Here is a 23386-nt window from a genome sequence, read left to right on the forward strand (position 1 = left end):
ATCAAAAAGTTATGCCAATGCGTGATATTTAGACTAAACGTTTAAGTTTGCCCCAAAAACAAGTTGTAGTTTATACTTGTCGGTTTAATTTCATTATTAAGTAATACAAAGAATTAGTCAAATATATCGGGGACGTTACTCCCGATAGGCCTACCCCCAATAATTAAGCATGTAATCAACGAGCAATTAAAAATATCACTGTAGGGACTTAGTCGGACATAGCCGGGTATAGCATAGTTTAACAGTTTGGTACTTGTGTCTAAATTGTAAAATGTAAAAACAGCATGTGTCTCACCCCAAGTAAAAGTAAATAAGTTGTGCACAATAGAAAGTGGGGCTATGAAGTTCACCTTAGTAAGCAGAGAGAGAGTTATTCCTTGGAATAAAAAGTTGGATGAGTGAGCAGAAAAGTCAACCTATTGACATTTAAGAGTAGTAAGTGTTTTTGCCCAAATTTAAGTAGATGTTTAAGTATGATAGTGTTGTAAGTTTTACTAAGTTTTCTTTCCTAGTAAGTTTCCATTTTTAGAAAGTTTTCACTTTTAGTAGGGTTCTTATTTTAGTAAGTTTCTATAACTAGAAAGTTTCTACTTTAAGAATGTTTTTCATTTTAGGATACTCTCCGTATTAGATAAGCTTCCAATCACCCCTTTCAATTCGAATGGCCATTTCAGGTCTAGGGGCTTGAGCTATAGGATCATTTAAATCAGAAAATTCAAACCCTTCCGCCTAGAGTTTCGTAGAAACCATTCGTCAAGAAAGTTCGAAGATCTATACATCTCTAATACATATCCCAAAATGTTTTTATGTGTTACAATATAAGTAGTAGGTTATAGGTGTTAGTAATAGTAATAGTGTATACATGTTAATTAATAGTATAAGTAGTATTAGGGTTACATTAATTAGGGTTAGTTAATTAAAGTAGTATTTTAATGATTAGGGTTTGTAATAAATGTCCTAGGGTTTAATAATTAAATTAGGGTTTTAATAAATTAGGGTTAGGTTTAGGGTTTTAATTAAAGTAGTATAGTTTAGATGTAATTAGGGTTTAGGGTTTTAGTATGTATATGTATATATTTTCGTGTATATATGTATATATATATAATATATATTTTTTTACATGTATATATATGTATATGTCGATATGTATATATGTATATATATAGTTATTTTGTTTCCTTAATTAAACACAAACAAATCTCCTAATTGTATATAGGGTTTTGAAGATCAAAGTTTCCTTTCCCTCTTTTTTTTTTCTTAGTCGACACATATACATACAAATATATATATATATATTTTCTTTCATGTATATATAGATCTAGGTGTGTTTATGTATATACTTATGAGTAAACAAGTGTTTATTATGAATATGAATTAACAAAGATCAAAGTTTATGTAAATAGTTTAGGGTTTATGTTATACCTTTGAAGATTCGAAGATGACTAACAAGAAAAGAAGAAACTCTTTGATGATTGAAGATTAAAGCCTTGAAGATTCGAAGAACACCTTGAAGATTCTTGAAGAACACGAAGAACGCGAAGAACACTTGAAGATCACCTTGAAGATTGATGATGATTTCGATGGGTGGTGATGGTGTTTCGGTTTTGGGAGTCGAAAATGGGAGAGAGGGGAGAGAGATTTTGAGAGAGAATTTGTGTTTTGATTTGGTACAGCTTTAGCTCTAGCCTAGGCCTCTATTTATAGTAGAGATTGGAGGATTCTAGAATTAGGGTTTGATTAGGTTTTACTTAGGGAACAAGTTGGCTTGGAGAAGGGGTAAAGAGGGGATGCTTGGGCTGAAATTAGGAGGGGTATTTTAGGCAATTCATATATTTTTTTAAAAAAAATCGGCTAGGGCTTTTTAGGGTTTGGGATTTTTCACTTTAGTCCTTGTACTTTAGTCTAGCTTAACAAATCCTTAATTATTCAAGTTTATTTATTTTAAGTACACAAGTCTTAAAGTTATTTATTTGTTTACGGAAGTTAATTAACTTATTATATTTTTTTTTATTAACTTGTCAAGTAATGTACAAAGTTAATTATCGTATTTTATAATTGTTAACGCTTAACCATTACCGATTAAAGTTTAATTATTAAGTTTAATTATATTATTGGGCATTTAATAAGGAAAAGTATAGAATGGAAAAATGAGGGTCGTTATAGTACCTCCCCGTTATTGAAAACTTCGTCCCGAAGTTTTTAGGTAGATTCCTCGTTTGCATCAGCAGTTGAGAAGATATGGGGATATTTCCGTATCATATGGTCTTTGTGTTCCCAGGTATATTCGGGGCCTCTACGCGAATTCCAACAAACTTTAACGATAGGTATATTGCTTTTACGCGTTTGTTTGACCTCTCCTTCCATGATTTCTATAGGTTCTTCAACGAAGTGCATTTGCTCATCAATGCGGACATCATCCAGAGGAATAACGAGTGTATCATCAGCAAGACACCTTTTAAGATTTGAGGCATGAAACACATCATGTACTTGACTGAGTTCGTTGGTAGTTCTAGTCGATATGCCATGAGACCGACTCTTTCAGTGATTGTGAATGGTCCAACATATCGTGGACTGAGTTTACTTCGCTTACCGAAGCGAACAACACCTTTCCAAGGGGATACTTTCAACATGACTTTATCTCCAACTTGGTATTCGATGTCTTTTCGTTTCTTATCGGCATAGCTCTTTTGTCGGCTACGGGCAGTTTCTAAACGTTGCTTAATCTGAACGATCTTTTCGATAGTTTCGTGAATGATTTCAGGACTAGTTAAATGTCTGTCCTCAAGTTCATCCCAACACAAAGGGGATCTACACTTCCGTTCATATAAAGCTTCAAAAGGTGCAGCTTTAATGCTGGAGTGATAACTGTTATTGTAAGAAAATTCAACCAAAGGTAGATGTCTATCCCATCCTTTGCCGAAATTGATTGCACAAGAACGTAGCATATCCTCTATGGTTTGAATAGTTCGTTCACTCTGACCATCAGTTTGTGGATGATAGGCTGTACTCATGTCGAGTTGAGTTCCAAGAGCAGATTGTAGAGTTTTTCAGAATCTAGAAACAAATCTACTGTCGCGATCAGAAATAATCGAGATAGGAACACCATGACGTGAGACGATATCTTTAATATAAAGCTGTGATAATCTCTCCATCTTGTCAATTTCCTTAATCGGTATGAAATGTGCAGATTTAGTAAGACGATCAACAACGACCCAATAGTATCGTTACCGTTCGAAGTCTTAGGTAACTTAGTAACGAAGTCCATAGTGATGCACTCCCACTTCCACTGCAGAATATCGGGTTGTGTCAACAGACCAGAAGGCTTTTGATGTTTGGACTTGACTTTTAAACAAGTAAGACACTTACTAACATAAGTAGCAATGTCGGCTTTCATGTTAGGCCACTAGTAGAATTCCTTCACATCGTGATACATTTTACTGGAACCGGGATGAATAGAATATCTAGTCTTATGTGCTTCATCCAAGACTAGTTCACAGAGATTACAGAAAGGAGAAACCCAAATTCTGTCGCCAAAGTACCGTATACCATTAGCTTTCACTTGAAGTTGGTTCTCAAAACCTATAGGTCCTTCACCTTCGATAAGTGTCGGTTTAATAGCTTCCAATTGAGCTTCACAGATTCGTGCTATAAAATTCGATTTGATTTTTAGATTTAGAGCACAAACACTTTTAAAATCGTCTTTCCGACTAAGGGCATCAGCAACTACATTCGTCTTGCCAGGATGATATTTCAGCTCACAATGATAATCGTTCAATGTCTCGAGCCATCGATTTTGCCTCATATTCAGCTGTTTTTTATCAAAGATGTGTCGAAGACTCTTATGTCCAGTGTACACCATAAAGTGAGTACCATACAGATAATGTCTTCATATCTTTAATGCAAATACCACGGCACCTAACTCAAGGTCATGTGTGGTATAGTTCTCCTCATGTTTCTTCAACTGCCTAGATGCGTAGGCAATAACCTTTTCACGTTGCATTAAAACACAACCAAAGCCTTGCTTTGAAGCATCGCAGTAAACAACAAAGTCATCAGTACCTTTAGGTAAAGATAGAATCGGGGCTGTGGTCAATTTCTCCTTCAGAATCTTGAAAGCAGATTCCTGTTCTTCGGACCACTCAAATTTCTTCCCTTTTTGAGTTAGCTTCGTAAGGGGTTTAGCAATGAGAGAAAAATCTTTTATAAATCTCCGATAGTAACCGGCAAGTCCTAAAAATTGACGAATATGCTTCGCAGTCTTTGGTATCTCCCAGTTTTGAATAGATGTAATCTTAGCTGGATCGACATGTATTCCGTCTCTATTAACAACATGTCCAAGGAATTGTACGGTTTTGAGCCAAAATTCGCACTTAGAAAATTTAGCATAAAGTTGTTCCTTTCGTAAGAGTTCAAGAATCATGCGCAAATGTTGCTCATGTTCTTCCTCACTCTTGGAATAGATCAGGATGTCATCAATGAAAACAATGATGAATTTATCGAGATAGGGTTTGCAAACACAGTTCATAAGGTCCATGAATACTGCAGAGGCGTTGGTTAAACCAAAAGGCATAACACAAAATTCATAGTGTCCATAACGAGTGCAAAAAGCAATCTTAGGAATATCGGATTCCTTGACTTGGAGTTGGTGATAACCAGATCTTAAATCAATCTTTGAATAAATGCTTGAACCTTGAAGTTGATCGAATAGATCATCAATACGTGGCACCGGATAACGATTCTTGACAGTAAGCTTGTTAAGTTCGCGATAATCAATACACATCCTTAACGTACCATCCTTCTTCTTAACAAACAGAATAGGAGCTCCCCATGGGGACGAGCTTGGACGAATGAAACCTTTATCCAATAGTTCTTGGAGTTGGTTGGATAATTCCTTCATCTCGGCGGGTGCAAAACGATATGGAGCTTTAGCAATAGGTGCAGCACTGGGAGTTAAATCAATTTGAAATTCAACTTGTCGAGGAGGTGGAAGACCAGGAAGATCTTCGGGAAATACATCGGGAAAGTCTTTAACCACTGGTACATCTTCAATACGCTTCTCTTTCAATTCAATCATCTTAACGTGGGCTAGAATAGCTGGATAACCTTTCATAAGGTATTTACGGGTTTTAATACAGGAGATAATGTTGAGATTGGAACCACTCTTTTCACCTTGGATGATGAGAGTCTCTCCATTTCCCAATGGAATATGAACAGTTTTATCGTAACACATGATAGCAGCATGTAATGGACGTAACCAATCCATTCCAACTACGACGTCAAAACTTCTGAGCTCGACCGGTAAAAGGTCTATCTTATATTCTTTATTGGCTAGGATTAGGTTGCAGTTTTTATAGATTTTATCGACTTTCATGATCTTTCCATTGGCTACTTCTACTAATCGTTTAGTTTCTAAGGGTTGAGACTTTTCAGTAAATAGGGTGCAAAAATCACTAGACACGTAACTTCTGTCAGCACCAGTATTGAATAAAATAGTTGCATAACAATTATTGACAAGATACGTACCCGTGATGACCTCATCTTCATCTCGTGCTTCAGCAGCAGTAATAACAAACGCACGACCCTTCGCAGCAGTAGTATTAGCTCCAGCAGCAGGATTATCCTTCTTCTTAGGACAATTTGGACTAATGTGTCCCTTTTTTCCACAAGTATAGCAAGTAGGAGGAGCTTTGGCAGGAACAATCACTCTATCCTTTGAAGGAGTCTTACACGTCTTAGCAACGTGTCCCACTTTCTTACACAACAAACAAACAACAGCACACTGCCCCGGGTGATGCCTCTCACAACAAGTACAAAAAGGATAGGAACCCTTGTAATTCGTCTTTGTACCATCCGCAGGCTTCTTACCAACGTTCTGAGTCGAACCTTGAGATGGCTCAAACTTCCTCTTACCATCATTACCCTTGGTCTCAACCTGCTTATTAGCCGGCGCTCTTCTTCTCTTGACCAACATTAGATTTTGTGCCATGAGAATCACAGCATCGAGAGTAACCTTCTCGGGAGCAATAACATTCCCCTGAACATCTTCGGGGAGACCTTCAATATATCGTTCGATCTTCCTTACCTCAGTAGGAAACATTTCAGGACATAGAGTAGAAAGCTCAAGATATCGGTTGGTGTAGCTTTCAATATCAGTACCCTTCACCTTGAGTTCCCAGAACTCAGCTTCAAGTTTCTGAACTTAACTCCTTGGGCAGAATTTGTTAACCATCATACTTTTGAGTTCGTCCCATGGAATTGCATTAGCATTGTCAATTCCTACGGACTTGGCATGAGCAGTCCACCAAGTTAAAGCATTGCCACCCAATGATCTAGTGGCATACTTTACTCGATCATTATCACCACAGTTGCAAATACAGAAAATGGACTCCATCTTCTCGAACCAAGGAACTAGTTCGATAGCTTCTTCAGTTCCCTTAAATGCGGGAGGATGACAGTTTGAAAAATCCTTGTAGGAACAAGGTTTTGGTTGAGGATTAGCATTATTAGCTTGATTGTTGCCTTGTGCGGCAGTGAGTAATTGTTGGAATTGCTCGGTAGTCAATACGATATTGTTAACAGCAGGTGCAGCTGGACGAACCATGATGTTGCTACATAAGTGAACATAGGTCGGATAAGTTAACAAGTTATAGGGTTGAGCAATTACAAGTATGAATAAGATAAAGTATTTCTACAGTAAAACACAATTTGCTACAGTAAACACTATTTGCTGCAGTGAACACTATTTGCTACAGTAAAACACTATTTGATGTCGACAAATAAGAAAACAAAACACAAATGAGCTGGCAGACCACCTCATGCGATCGCATGGGAAATGGCCTGGAAAGCCATGCAATCGCATGGCCCCAAAATTTTGGCCAAGTGCTATAAATAGCCACGAATTCGGACGAGTTCATTCATACTTATTTTTCTTTCTTTCTTCTGTAATCTATAATAATATTTATAATTTATAATTTATAATTTAAGTTTAATAATAATAAGGTATATACGCGGGTGTTTTTAATTCGGGTTTCAAACCATTTTAAAACTAAGTAATATTGGGTATTGTTCGGGGTATTGTTCTTGAATCCAAGGCCAACCATACAGTCGTCTACCATCATTACATCTACACAATTTGCCTACAATATTGAATCTTGATAGTGCTCCAAATGAACATATATTTAGGCACAATATCCTTCCAATATGTAAAGCTTTTAGTTGTAATTGTTCTATTTTTATGTAATATTCGTTTAAATAAATAAGTGCGAAGACAAAAGAAGAAAACAACGATTTGAAGATGTAAATGTCCAAAAAGCTCAAATGTACAAGATATAATTCAAGTGGTTCAATTTATTGATGAGAAATGTCTCAAAATTACAAGAGTACGAGCCGCAAAACGCAAAATACAAGATATTAAATTGTACGCTAGGACGTTCGAAAATCCGGAACCGGGACCAGAGTCAACTCTCAACGCGCGACGCAACGGACCTAAAATTACAAGTCAACTATGCACATAAATATAATATAATATATAAATAATTCTTAAAATTATATATATATTATATTATATATTAAAAACCGTCGGCAAACTAGGAGAAAAACGATTGTGAGCTGGATCCTTGCTCCATGCGATCTCATGGCCTGGAGGCCTAATTCCCATACGATCGCATGGCCTACTTTTTCTGGCCACATTCCTATAAAAGGCAGTCTGGTGCTTGAGCTCAAAACACATCTGTTTCTTTTTCCTTCTCTGTAACGTATATATATATATATATATATATATATATATATATATATATATATAATTTTAATTTTAAATTAATAATAATATGGTTATTTTAAGAATGTTTTACGGGTTTTAAGTCAGAACTCTGTCCGTGTAACGCTACGCAATTAATCACCACTGTAAGCTATGTTCTTCCTTTTTAAATTAATGTCTCGTAACTAAGTTATTATTATCCTTATTTGAGCCAAAGTAATCGTGATGTTAGACTAAATATTAAGACAGGGTTATTAGATTTTGTACCATAATTAAGGTTTGGACAAAAGACCGACACTTGTGGACATTGGACTATGACTATTAATAAATAGGGGGTATTGTCTAATTGAGCGATAACTCATTGGAACCTGTCGAACCTATCTTCAAATTAGTTAATCTAATAATTATTAAAATGATTATGTATGTCCTATTTAGTGACGTTTATACGACATCTTTTACGATCATTTAATTAATTATTTGGGTTGGGTAATTGATTATTCATTCTGGTCAAGTGGGTAAATTAATATTCATATCTTATTAAAACAGGGGTGGATTACATACAAGGATAATTGGTGTAATTGTTAACAAAGTAATAAAACCTTGGATTACACGCAGTCGATAACCTGGTGTAATCATTAAACAAAGTATTAAAACCTTGTTACAGTTCGAATCCCTAATTAGTTGGAATATTTGACTTCGGGAATAAGGTTAATTTGACGAGCATTTTATAATTATGACCGATGGACTATTATGGACAAAAACCAGATAGGTATCAAATAAATCCAGGACAAAGGAAAATTAACCCAGATAAATAAATTAAAATCAAAACGTCAAACATCATGATTACGGAAGTTTAAATAAGCATAATTCTTTTATTGTATTTCTCATCATACTTTTAATTACTGTCATTTTATTATTCGCAATTTTATATTTCGTCATTGTTATTTATTTTATGCATTTTAATTATCATCATTTATCTTTACGCTTTATTTAAAATCGACAAACCGGTCATTAAACGGTAAATCCCCCTTTTATAATAATATTACTACTTATATATATATATATATATATATATATATATATATATATATATATATATATATATATATATATATATATATATATATATTTATATAAATATAGTTTAAAAATATAGCGTTAAACTCAGCTAGCTCCCTGTGGAACGAACCAGACTTACTAAAAACTACACTACTCTACGATTAGGTATACTGATAAATAAAACTTGTGTAATTTGTATCGTATTTTGTAAAAAAATATAATATTATTTCGTACACCTCCGCTCGCACATTAATCTTTTGGCGCCGCTGCCGGGGACTCAGCGAAACGCTATATCTTTACGCTATATTTTAGTAAAACTATATTTTTGTAAAAATATATTATTTCTTATTTCATAAAAATATTTTGTATTTATAATAAGTGTTAAAAATAATAATAATATATATATATATATATATATATATATATATATATATATATATATATATATATATATATATATTAAGACTTTATTTATCAAATTAAAAAGTACTTTTATTTTTAAGATTTTAAAATATAAGCTAATTATATTTTATATAAATATTCTATAAATATTTTCTTTATTAAAATCAAAAATCAAATAAAAATATAATTTGGGCCGAAACTGGTACCAGCCCAAATCAGTCCTGCAATTCCTGGGCCATGCGATCCTATGACCCCAATGCTAAAAAATCATACGGTCGCATGCGTCGAACTGACAGGTCACAAACCTGGTACGCATTTATGACGGTAGGGTTTATTAATATTTATTATTATTTATTAATTAGGGTTTAATTATTTATTATTAATTAGCTAGTATTTAGTTTTAATAATAATTAGTAATTTTAAGTGTAATTATTATTTTTAATTATATAGTTTAATATTTTTATATAATATAAATATAAAAATAATATTTTTATAAAATTTGTATTTCTATCATTTTAGTAATAAATTGTATATTTTAATCGTTTAATTTGTAATTTGTATATTTATCGTTCGTAATTAATTTTAAGATTAGTTTTTGCCGTAGTTAATTTTATATTTCTAGTTTTTAGGCTTTGCCGTAAAATCCCTTAAGTGCTTTTTCTTTAGATTAAGATTTAGGCGCTTTAGAATTTTGCGACGCCGTTTATATATTTTAGTGCCTTTGAAGTTATTGCCGTTTTGGATATAGATTTCCTTTTAAGCTTTAATACCTTTAGACGCAACTTTTAATATTTAGTTTTTAGACTTTTAAGTTTCGACGTTTTTCTTTCTTATTTTTATTTTTCGACCTTTTATTTTTCAACGTTTTTCGACGCGTTCTTTTTATTTCTTATTTCTCGACGCTCTAGTTTTTAGGACATAGAATTTTCTATTTCTTCTCTAAAATTTCAAAACGAAAAAATTATTTTAAGAAGTTAAATTGATAGACATCTAAAATTTTCTAGTTCGTAGTAATAGTTGGATTTGTTAGTGGCGAGTTGTGGGCTTCCGATTTAAAGGGTCCTGGCTACCTGCTGCATCTATTGGCTATTCGAAACGTGAGCAAAATCAGAAAAGTCTATTAATTTGATAACTTATATAATTTTTATCTTTTATAACTAATAGGATATTCAGTGAATGCACCGAGCAAAACGTTCACCACCTTTCATACGTTCACCACCTGTAACTCGATCAAGACATCTAGCCAATATTGTCGTTGATTTTTCTTTAGAATCGTCATCTAGTCGACCAAGTACTCCAATTCAAATTTTCGATAATCCATTTTTTGAACCCAACTTCACTACCGAGAACCCGGAGGATATTCAAAGACAATTCCAAGATCCTGAACGGCTAATCATTCCTCCTGAACCACAAACCGTTAAATCAGAATCCTCTAGTGATTCGTATTCAACAATTTCAATTATGGAAGTAACGAAACCTCTAAGTATGGAAGATCGAATGAGAGCCACGCGTACGGGCCAAGGTCACGCCATTATTAAGCCAGACATTAATGTTCCAGATTATGAAATCAAATGACAAATCCTATACATGGTAACTAATCAATGCCAATATAGTGGTACGCCGAAGGAAGATCCAAACGAACATCTTCGAACCTTTAATAGGATCTGTACTCTATTTAAAATCCGAGAAGTGGAGGATGAACAAATCTATCTCATGTTATTTCCGTGGACTTTAAAGGGAGAAGCCAAAGATTGGTTTGATTCATTACCTGAAGGGGCGATTGATACATGGGACGTTTTAGTTGAAAAATTTCTTAAACAATTCTTTCCGGCATCTAAAGTCGTGAGACTTCAAGGAGAAATTGTTACGTTCGCACAAAAGCCAAATGAAACATTATATGCGGCATGGACAAGATTTGGAAAGTTGTTGAGAGGATGTCCGTAATATGGTTTAGACACTTATCAAATAGTACAAATATTCTACCAAGGATGCGACATTGCTACACGAAAAGACATCGACATAACAGCTGGTGGTTCCATTATGAAGAAAACCGCAACCGAAGCTCACAAAATTATTGATAACACAGCCTCCCACTCGCATGAGTGGCACCAGGAAAAAGATATCTTTCGTTCATCTAAAGCAGCTAGAGCCGATTCTAGCCATGACTTTGATTCCGTTTTTGCAAAAAAAGATGCTTTCGGGAGACGAATGGAAAAGATGAATAAAGATATTCACGCAATACGAATCAGTTATGAACAATGCGGTGGACCACACTTAACAAAAGATTGTCACATCGAGCAAACGATGGAACAACGAGAGAATGTTTCCTACATGAACCAAAGGCTGGGAAATAATTATCAACCTCCAAGACCAAACTTCAATCGAAATCAAAACATTCTTTACAATCCAAATGGACCCAATAATAACTCGTATAACCAACAAGGTCTGAATAACCAACCAACTCAAAACTACACTTTCAATCAACAAAGACCTAGCTTGTATAAACCACCACAACAAAACGAAGAGAAAAAGCCAAATCTGGAAGAAATGATGGCAAAGCTAATGGAATCTCAAACACAATTTATTACATCTCAAACCCAAACGAATGAGAGGTTTGATCAGTCATTAAAAACTCAACAAGCTTCCATTCTGAATCTAGAAAAACACGTAGGTACTCTTGCTAGCATGATGAGTGAGAGGAAACAAGGAAAACTACCGAGTGATACTGAAGTAAATCCTCGGAATGAGAATGTTAATATGGTGTCAACAAATTCTGAAAAACCAGCTCCAGAAGATGGGAAGGTTTTAGATGTGAGTAACAATGAAGAAGTTACAACAACACCACCACCTGATTATGTAAACCCAGTGGTGGCACTATACAGACCACCCATCCCGTTTCCAAGAAAAGGAGTTGAGTATGAGCAAGTAATAGGTAATAAAGTTTGTGATAACTCTGGAAAGAAGAAGAAGAATAAGAAAGTGCAAGAAACAAAAACCGTAAAAATAAACCTGGTAAAGACAGTTCCACCAAAACCTCCACCCAGGTTAGGTGATCCGGGTGAATTTATTGTTCCTTGTCTACTTAGTGATTGTGTCATGTATGATGCACTAGCAGATTTAGGTGCGAGTGTGAGTGTTATGCCTCTTTCATTATATAAGAGATTAGGAGTAGGTGAGCTAAGTCCAACAGAAATGAGTGTTCGACTCTTTGATCAAACCATTAGGCACCCAGTTGGAATTGCTGACAACCTACCCATTCAAGTAGGTAATTTAACCTTTCTAGTCGAATTTATTGTCATCGACATAGAAGAGGACCCAAACATTCCTCTAATTTTAGGTCGACCATTCTTAGCGTCCACCGGGGCGTTATTTGATGTAAGAGAGGGTAGAATGACACTTAGTAATGATGAAAAATCGATCACCTTTGTGAGTCGAAAGTCTAAATCTCCACCAACCAAAACCGTTGAACCAACAAAAACGATTGGTAAGAACCATGTTGTTTTACCAACTTCAACGGTAGTGCTTAACAATAATAAAACGCCTAAGTATGGGGAAGATGAAGTAACACCTAATGATGACCTGATAACAAAGAACCCCGTTGTTGATACGAAATTAAATAACCCCGTTATTAACAGTTCAATGAAGAAACTTATTAAACGGATTCGCGATGCCAGAACCAAGGGGAACTTTAAGTTATGTAACCGGTTAGTATCCAATCTATCGCCTAAAGAAAAGGCGAAACTAGTTGAATTTGTGGATATTACACAGGAATCCGACCAATGGCTTAAAGCAAAAGTCACAGATATGCAAGTTGATTATGGTCCAAAAGAAATTGACGATGAAGTTAATCACAATTTCGACACCACGGCTACCTAAGTGTGGGGAGATTCAAATGTTCTAAAAAGAAAACGTTGTCTAGAGTTAGTTGTTCTCTTCTCGTGTAGTTCCAAGAATGGAATCCAATTGGTCTTTTCCACTAGCAGACACTAAAGAACTAGTTTTCTTCCTCCATTCTGAATTTTTGTTTTATAGGTTTTGTATGAAATTAATATGCTTTTTAAATTTAAGTTTTGTGTGAATTTAAAAACAAAATTTACTTTATTTCATTAAGTTTAAAAAAAATGATTTCTAAAATTCATCGTAAGTTGAAGACTAGGTCATGGAACCGAAATTGCTTTAACCGAGGGCGGGGCGAAAAATTTTGTTATCATTATTTTTAATTTTATTGATCTAAAGTATACCAAAAAAATTAAAAAACAAAAAATCTTTACTTTTAAAACAATCGCTTTAAAAACGACAAATTTTAAATTTTGTCGAGGGACGGACTATGTAAACATACCGAAACTACCTAAAGTAAAAGGAAACAAAATTTTAAAAAAATTATTCATTTAAATTGTTTTAATAAATAAAGGTATTATATATATATATATATATATATATATATATATATATATATATATATATATATATATATATATATATATATATATATATATATATATATATATATATATATATATATATATATATATATTATATGTGATGTTCACGGGCAGAGGTTGCACTGAAATATGTATCACTGACATACCGGATGTTGTAGAATTTTTTTTGAATTTTTAACTAGTGACACCTGTTTATTTTGTAATTTTTTTGAGTGACACTAGTGGATAATAGTAGACTTGTAGTAGACATGTCTTTAAGCATAGACAAGATAGTAACCGCTTAGTACTCAAAATTTTGTAGGGTCCAAAACTTTATAAATGTAATGTTTTTTTCAATATATTTAATTAAATCAAATAAAAAATTGTTAAATTAAAATTTATATACCTCGTTTTTAATTCTTAAATACAATATAAGTAAATAAATAGATAAATTGGAGTATGATCTTTTTATGCTTAGTAAAAAAATTTAACATCTATGTGTGCCTATTTTTATTTTCGTCTAGGGCCTTTAAATTTGATATCCCTTACATTATTAGAATTTTATTAATTACAATTATAACAGTAATAATAATAAGAATATAAATACAACTAATATTGATATTAGTATTAATAATAATAATGAAAGTACTAATAATGTTATTATGACAACTATATTCTTAACTATATATTATTATTACAATTTATTAATTATGTAATATATTTTGTATGATATCACTCATTTGAATATTTAACATTATATATATATATATATATATATATATATATATATATATATATATATATATATATATATATATATATATATATATATATATATATATATATATATATGTTTGTAGTTCATCTTATGTACAAAACAGGGTAAAACAACGCATTTTTAAAGACTGACATTAAAGTTCAGCAAAAGCTACTAATTTTAACGACAAGACGTAAAATATCAAATGTGATATAAAACAATATGTTTGCAAACTCGGTATTTTTAATCATTTTTCTACACTAATCACCCTCATGAATTTAAATTTTTACTGATTTCTTACAAATGAGGGCATTGCATTATCTCAAGTGTGGGGAAGGGTTATAAATTCTCTCGGGTTTACACTTAGTATAATTGCCAAATTTTGTGAAAATTTGAAAAAATTTTAACTAAATGAATTCAAAATCATGTTTACACATATTTATGAACGATAAAACTAGGTGTTAATGCCAAAATTATTGTTACCTTAGAGAGAACATAAATGGAGAAACAACCCAAAACGTTAGAATTCATTTAAAATGGAATAGGGGAGAATAAAAAGGCAAAGAAAAAATAAATAAAAGCTAAGTGTGGGAAAAATTTACCAAGTTATTTAAAACACATATCACATATTTGGTACAGATTATTGCAGGTACTTTTGCTTTGGACTAAACTAATCAGTTTTACCCGATTTATTGTAATACCTTTGAAAGAATAGATGGATCTACACGATGAATCAATTCCATCATTAAAAGGAAGTAAAGTCTTCCGAAAAAGACATCTGCTTCTTGATTTAGGTCAGGAAGTTGTCGTCCAGACCAGCTGTAGGTTGACGAAAAATCTAGAAAAGTCATCTCTAAAATCAGCAGGAAATCCACGAACCTCAGCATCAAACAGGGTCGCCAAGTGGTCAGACTTATCCTAACCATGAGAGGTTCCTCTGTCTCGTAAAATGGGGAGGGCGCCGTGCAAATTAGCTTGATAAGACTAATGAATCAGACCCCCAGAAAGGATAATCTCCTTAAAGATTAAAAATCAGCTTTTAAGCCTGATATTACTCAATCCTTGAGATTGACTTGAACGATTGAGAATTACAAACTCATGGAATTCGATGATATCTAAACTCGAGCTTGAACGAGAAAATATTTTGATCAAATTAAAACCGATTTGTTTTCTGAAAACCTATTTTCAATGCGTTCATTACCATTGAACGTAAAATCCTAAGAATTCACCAGAATTCATTAGGTCACCTGAACCAAATCGGGTGTCAACTGTAAGAACGGTGATTGCATAGCATGGTCAAAGACAGGACCTTGTGCCAGATCGAAAAATAATAGGGTAATCTTTACTATTGCTCCTACAAAGGATAGTAATTGCATCCGACACGTTTTTGACCATAATCATCTGCATGTCACGGGACATTGCCTTAACAGTTCCTTGTTCAACGCTTTCCTTTACAATCGGACGGTAGTTTACCGAAAGGTAATATACGGAACAAGTATACTGGACGTGTTGCTTTCCTAATACAAGGTTAGCAAGTGGGTAACACAAAACCATAAGTTTTGAGCTAAAATTTTCAAATCTGAAACCCACCAAACCCACAAAAACATTTTGCAAACACCGGTGAAGGGTTATTCCGGAAAACTTATCTAGGATAAAATCTAGAATGAATTTTCAAAAGATCAAATGTTTTCATAAAGATCCAATTTCCTTAAAGGATCTAAATTTTTATAGTCATGTGGGACTGTAAACCACATCGTTACTATCATTGTTCATACCTCCGTATCAAAATCACTGATGTATAAAGTGTAAGAATAAAAAAAAGTGATTCGAGTGAAGTGTGATTTTATTTCAAGTTATGTATTGCTTGAGGTCAAGCAAACGCTCAAGTGTGGGGATATTTGATAGTGCTCCAAATGAACATATATTTAGGCACAATATCCTTCCAATATGTAAAGCTTTTAGTTGTAATTGTTCTATTTTTATGTAATATTCGTTTAAATAAATAAGTGCGAAGACAAAAGAAGAAAACAACGATTTGAAGACGCAAATGACCAAAAAGCTCAAATGTACAAGATATAATTCAAGTGGTTCAATTTATTAATGAGAAACATCTCAAAATTACAAGAGTACGAGCCGCAAAACACAAAACACAAGATATTAAATTGTACGCAAGGATGTTCGAAAATCCGGAACCAGGACCAGAGTCAACTCTCAATGCACAATGCAACGGACCTAAAATTACAATTCAACTATGTACATAAATATAATATAATATATAAATGATTCTTAAAATTATATATATATATATATATATATATATATATATATATATATATATATATTATATTATATATTAAAAACCGTCGGCAAACTAGGAGACAAACGATTGTGAACTGGATCCTTGATCCATGCGATCGCATAGCCTGGAGGCCTAATTCCCATGCGATTGCATAGCCTACTTTTTCTGGCCACATTCCTATAAAAGGCAGTCTGGTGCTCGAGCTCAAAACACATCTTTTTCTTTTTCCTTCTCTGTAACGTATATATATATATATATATATATATATATATATATATATATATATATATATATATATATATATATATATATATATATATATATATATATTATAATATAATTTTAATTTTAAATTAATAATAATAAGGTTATTTTAAGAATGTTTTACGGGTTTTAAGTCGGAACTCTGTCCGTGTAACGCTACGCAATTAATCACCACTGTAAGCTATGTTCTTCCTTTTTAAATTAATGTCTCGTAACTAAGTTATTATTATGCTTATTTGAGCCAAAGTTATCGTGATGTTAGACTAAATATTAAGACAGGGTTATTAGATTTTGTACCATAATTAAGGTTTGGACAAAAGACCGACACTTGTGGACATTGGACTATGACTATTAATAAATAGGGGGTATTGTCTAATTGAGCGACAACTCATTGGAACCTGTCGAACCTATCTTCAAATTAGTTAATCTAATAATTATTAAAATGATTATGTATGTCCTATTTAGTGACGTTTATACGACATCTTTTACGATCATTTAATTAACTATTTGGGTTGGGTAATTGATTATTCATTCTGATCAAGTGGGTAAATTAATATTCATATCTCATTAAAATAGGGGTGGATTACATACAAGGATAATTGGTGTAATTGTTAACAAAGTAATAAAACCTTGGATTACACGCAGTCGATAACCTGGTGTAATCATTAAACAAAGAATTAAAACCTTGTTACAGTTTGAATCCCTAATTAGTTGGAATATTTGACTTCGGGAATAAGGTTAATTTGACGAGCATTTTATAATTATGACTGATGGTCTATTATGGACAAAAACCAGATAGGTATCAAATAAATCCAGGACAAAGGACAATTAACCCAGATAAATAAATTAAAATCAAAACGTCAAACATCATGATTATAGAAGTTTAAATAAGCATAATTCTTTTATTGTATTTCTCACCGTACTTTTAATTACTGTCATTTTATTATTCGCAATTTTATATTTCGTCATTGTTATTTCTTTTACCCATTTTAATTATCGTCATTTATCTTTACGCTTTATTTAAAATCTACAAACCGGTCATTAAACGGTAAACCCCCCTTTTATAATAATATTACTATATATATATATATATATATATATATATATATATATATATATACAAATAAAGTTTAAAAATATAGCGTTAAACTCAGCTAGCTCCCTGTGGAACGAACCGGACTTACTAAAAACCACACTACTCTACGATTAGGTACACTGCCTATAAGTGTTGTAGCAAGGTTTAGGTATATTCCATAAATAAATAAATAAAACTTGTGTAATTTGTATCGTATTTTGTAAAAAAAATATAATATTATTTCGTACACCTTCGCTCGCACATCAAATCTCAATATTGAACCATGAGTTTATGGTCTCCCTTTTTAAATACTTTAAATATTTTTGGGCTGAGAATACATGCAATTTATTTTAAACGCAATAAGACACAAGTACATACTAAATTCTACACTGAGTTAAACCGAAAATCCCTTAGCTTTGGTAACTAGTAGCTGCCAGTACATAGGATATGGACTGGTGGGCGCGAATAATTGTATATGGATCCATAGGGCTTGACATCCCCATCCGAGCTAGAGCGCTAGCCTTTTAACGAACATATGTTATTTGAGTTTATGACACGTTGGTTTGCGTGTATTAAAACGAATAGGGTAATTATCATTATAGCATTAAGTTTAGTTACTAGGGTGCTCTGTTACGCAGAATCTATTGATAAACTTTTGATGAAATCTTGTGGTCTATCTTTATATATACTTATGACTCGAGCAATTAAACCTATAACTCACCAACATTCGTGTTGACTTTTTTAGCATGTTTTATTCTTAGGTCCTTAGACTGCTTCCGCTGTGATGTGCTTGTTGCCTGCATGGAGTCTCTCATGCTTTGTATAAAGTTTATTGCATTCGAAACAAAACTACGTTGTGTAATAAATAATTGGACTGTGATGTCAACCTGTAAAATAAAGACTTATGTATTTTGGGGATTTGCTTTTACCTAAGCACTTGCCCACATGCTTATAACTTTCTATGTTTAGAAAGTCACTTATTTTAATGAATGCAATATTTTATCAAAACGTATCATATAGAGGTCAAAACCTCACTGTGGAATCAATGATTAACGTGCCGCGTCAATAGCGATTTTGACGGGTCGTTACATAGACTTTTATGTGTGCTATTATGCGGGACTTATAGGATTACGGGTCGGTTCGAGTTTTAGTTAGTGCCTTAGAGAATAGGTGAACTAACTATGTATTGATTATGTGTTACTAATCATGTTGTTTTGTGTTGAATATCTAGCGAGATGGTTGTTGTATTCATGAGCTCGGCATGGCGTGTGAGCATAATAATGCTTCACGACCATTATTACGGTTGCAATCCAAGTCAAGTAAGTGATGTACAACAAGTATTGAACTAGATGGGATGTGCGAACGGTGGCGTATTTATTTGATTGTGAATATTGTTCGCGATGGTGTATATAATTTATTCGTGTTGTGTTCCTAACCAGATTCATTTCTTAGAATGAAGACGAGGAACGAACATGATAATGATGATCAAGGCGAGGACTCCGAGTTCACGGCTAAGGTAGAGGCCATCTTCGAACGTTAAAAAGATGTTCTTAGATACGATTGACAAGCAAGTAGTCAATATAGTCAAGGAACAAGTTAAGGTTATTCTTCGTGAGGATAATGTGAGAAGGCGAGACTTCTACTACAAAAATTTCAAGGATGCTCAACCTCCCACTTTTGATGGTGAGCGAGATCCACTTAAGAGTGCTCGATGGATCTCTGATATGGAGGGGGCCTTTCGTACTAGTGAGTGCCCTCCCGATAAGAAGACGAGGTATGGTAGTAGTATGCTAAGGGGTGACGCCAAGTTGTGGTGGGATGCGAAAATTCAACTCTATGGTGTTGAACAATGTATGGAGTTCACATGGGACGAGTTTAAGACGGAATTTTTCAAAGAGTACCGAACTTCGGCCGATCTTTCTAGGCTTAAAGACGAGTTGCGTGCTTTGAGGCAAGGGTCAATGGATTTAAACACTCTCAAATCCGTTTTCTTATCGAAGACCAATTTTGCCCGGAGTATGTCGGGAATGATCATATGTTGAAAGAAAACTTTTACCAAAGCTTGGACGACCGCTACCAAGAGAAGATTAGTAGGAATTCGGTGAAAACTTTGGACGAGTTGTTTGACATGGTGAAAGGTTTTGAGGCGTTTGTCTCGAAGGCAAGTGTTTCCGATGTTAGTAAGCGAAAGTCCGAGACTACGATGCATTCGAACAAGAAAAGTAAGAGTACTTCCGAGGGTGGCAGAAGCGTGAAGAAGAGTGGTACCGGTGGTTTTGTACCCACGTGTTATAATTGCGGACAACGGGGTCATTTGTCGCGCGAATGTACGAATGCAAAGTCTAACAAGGTTACATGTTTTAATTGTCGAAAAGAGGGACACCGAAAGTCGGCGTGTCCGGAGTTAGTTGGTGACGCATGAGAACCTGACGATGATATTCAGGTAATTTTCGACTATCTTATTGAAACATACTTATGATGTTGTTTGATGCATTTTGTGTTAGTGCATAGTGTAATGAGGGGTAGCGTTCCTTATGGAATTACCCTATGTGGATGGTCCGGTTGATGGGGGCGTAAGACTTGTTGCTTCCAAGCATTCCTTGGTGTTGGGCGAAAGATTTTACCAAACCATGAGAATGGGCTTTGGTGTTATTTTGGGTGGCCCGTAGTCGCTTTAGTGTAGTGATGGGTGACATCGGATGAATGGAACCCTAGGTAACAAGTCTTTTGACTTTGATAAATGTTGTAGTGGAGTCTATGTGACGCGATGTCAGGTGCCCCTTTTATACCTGCAAGCGTAATGTTCGACTCCGATGATATTGTGGTTACATTGTACTTAGGATACCGGAGCGAAACCCTTAGGTACATGAGTGACTAGATGGAACTTTAACAAGTTATGGCAATCGAAGGGTTGCAAGAATAAAGTTTGTGTAATTTCTGGTACACTTTTCGTTCGAAGTGTTTAAGGATTGGTTAAGGTTCTTAGAATGCAAGGATGGGGCAAGATATAGTGATGGGTCGTGTGAACCCAATTGTTAGTAAAGTCTGCCTTTGTTAGCATTGTACGGTTGTACAAAATGCGGTTATGGAACGTAGTTCCAAGTGGGGGAGTTACACTCCTACACGAGGAGGTTTTAGTGTGAGATTTCGGATGATGCTCATAGTGGATCCGAAATTTGTGTCGGGACCTAGTTTTGGTCGATTTGTGGTAGAGTACAATTTCTGTTAAATTGTACTTATGATTTTGGATTTAAATTATCACCGAGGTGGTAATGTGGTAAATCTTGTTGGGAGATAATGAATGTGTTTGACGAGCAAGGTGAATTCCGTCAGTTAAGGGGTGTGCATGTTGGATTCTTTGCTAGAAGATTGTTGTCTTGGAACTATGTGCGATATAGGTGGTTCTTGCTCGATTGTGTTGGTGTTGTGTACGCGTACGTATGATGCGTGTACGTATTTAATGTATTTATTTGTGTAGTATAAATGTGGTATTGTCGCGGTGTTTAAGACACCACTAATTGGTTTGATTGACATGTGGAGTTGTCGCGGTGTTTAAGACACCACATGGTCATGGGGGTGAGTTAGTCGCGGTGTTTAAGACATCACCCGGGGAATTAGTGATTACGCGGTGTTAAGTACACTAATGGATTTTGTGGTGAAATGCAATTTAAGTTAAATTGTATGTATTGTGGCAAGTGCTATCCAGTTGCGAGGATTCACTTTTCGTTGGCTACGGTTGGAGTCTGATAAGTAGTAAGTGTTATCCGCTCAGATTCGCTTTTCGTCGGCTACTTATTGGTGTGTGGAATGCATTTTTCGTTAGGAATTGCTTTTGGTTTGGCCATGTGTGAGGAGAGGTAAGTGTGATCCGTGAGGATGCGCTTTTTGTCGGCCTCTTGTTGCGTAGTGGTAAGTGGTTAATGTTTGACCTACCGCTTTTCGTCAGCCACGTACGCGGGAGGATGTGGGGCAAGTGGTATCAAATCGTGAGGATTCACTTTTCGTCGGCTCCATTGTATTGTTTGTTGGCCATATTATTGGTGTGTTGCTACTTTAGCGATGAACATGATAAGGGTACGCTAAAGGGATTGCTAACTTGGTACGAGATTTGGAATGTTAGCTTGTTTATGTCATGAGAACGAGGCAAGAGTTCGTTCCGGTTCGGGGATGAAGCGAGATTTTAGTGCTCGATTTGGTAGTTTTGGTAAATTACGGATGATGATTTAAATCAAAAGGGTAACTTTTAAGTAAAGTCGCCTAAGGAGTCATGTGAAAACTTCGTATTGTGGAAATAGTTGTGGACATCGAGTTTTGGACATATGTTGGAGGACCATACGTTGCGGGTCCTGTTGGAAAAGTGGCGAGGATCACGGGGACGTGATCCAATTTAAGTGGGGGAGAGTTGTAAGACCCTGTTTCAGTTTCTGTTTTGTTCAGATGATTGGGACGCCGTCCAAGAGGTGGGATGCCATCCAGTACAGAAAGACTGGACGCCGTCCAGATTGTTGGACGCCGTCCAGATGAACTGGCAGGCCAGCTGTGCAGTTTTGTTATATTAAGAGGGGCATTTGTGTCTTTTCACTTAAGGCCGGATGTGAGGCCATATTATCAGTTTGGAATCCAACTTTAGATCATATTTCACATCCACAAACACTCTCACTTCATTCTTAGAGAGAGAGAGAGAGAGAGAGAGAGAAAGAAAGAGAGTTCTAGAGGGAGATTTGGTGATTTGGAGAAGAAGGAGCTTGAATCGATCAAAGGCCCAAGTGTAAAAGTTGTTCATCTCATTCACGGCTATGTGGTGGTTGTTGTGGTAAGCTCTAACTCCGATTTTCATTGTTGGATTTGATATTAAATGTTAGGGTTTTGATTGTGTGTCCTTGAGTAAGACCCACTAGTTGATAAATGGATGATTAAGCTAGTAAATGGTGTTGATAACCATTGTTGGTAGGTTTTGGGTTGGTTGATGAAATTGATTAGTTGATAATCATGTTCGAGTGTTGGTATCACTAGTAACTTAGGTTATAAGTGATTATTTGTGTAAGCTTGCAAAAATGATGTTTTGACTTGAGATTAGGTCAAAATGGGTTTTGGTGTCAAATGATGCAAGTAATGTGTTTTGATGATGAAAACCTTGGGTAAATGGGTTGTTGGAATATAATCACTAGTCGATTGTGATTATGGGTGTTTCAGGTAAGATTTGACTTGGTCAAGTGGAAGTAAGTGCAAACGGGTCAATATTGCACTTATTGATGTTTTGGGCATAAGCTAGAGTGTTTAGCTTATTTGTTTGTAAATTACCTAGGTGATTTGCATTTGGACGTTTAGGAGCTCAAGCGGGATTGCTTTTCAA

Source organism: Rutidosis leptorrhynchoides, chromosome 3, assembly GCF_046630445.1.
Source record: "Rutidosis leptorrhynchoides isolate AG116_Rl617_1_P2 chromosome 3, CSIRO_AGI_Rlap_v1, whole genome shotgun sequence".
Lineage (NCBI taxonomy): Eukaryota > Viridiplantae > Streptophyta > Magnoliopsida > Asterales > Asteraceae > Rutidosis > Rutidosis leptorrhynchoides.